The following is a 585-nucleotide window of genomic DNA, read 5'->3' as shown; positions in this document are numbered from 1 at the left end:
TGCCCGTTGTATATCAGAAAGAGAGGGAAAAACGCAAACCTTCCAGACACAATATTCACCCGGCTGCACAAACCCAAAGCCACACAGCAGAGACCGAATAGCCCCTGTCTGGCGTATTTGTGTCCGCTTTGCGGGTGTGCAATTCAGCCAAGGCGGTTGCAAATGACCCAACACGGCCAAGAAAAGCCACAGCACACCACCCAGGGGGAAAAGGAATTGCAACATTCTTCGAGAACAACCCCCATTGATCTCGATGGGATTTATTCCCTGGGAAAGCGAAGGGCGCACCGTTCCTTGCTTCAGAAGCAGCCGCTGGGGATTCCCCCTCCCCCCCTTAAAGATTCGTTTTAAAAGAACACCTGCCTTAAAACTTGCAGCCAACGGTAACAAAGCGGGATTCATAATGTGCCTGTAAACATTCCAGTTCCTCTTCGAACCGCAGATTCATTGAAACCAGTACTATTAAATGCCCTAATAAGCAGGCATATAGATAGAATGAAGGCTACTGCTAAGCTTGTAAGCCGCCCTGAGTCTTCGGAGAAGGGCGGGATATAAATGGAATTAAAATAAAATAAAATAAATGCA

The sequence above is a fragment of the Vipera ursinii genome (assembly GCF_947247035.1).
Source record: "Vipera ursinii genome assembly, chromosome: 8".
NCBI lineage: Eukaryota > Metazoa > Chordata > Lepidosauria > Squamata > Viperidae > Vipera > Vipera ursinii.
This window is presented reverse-complemented; position numbering follows the sequence as displayed.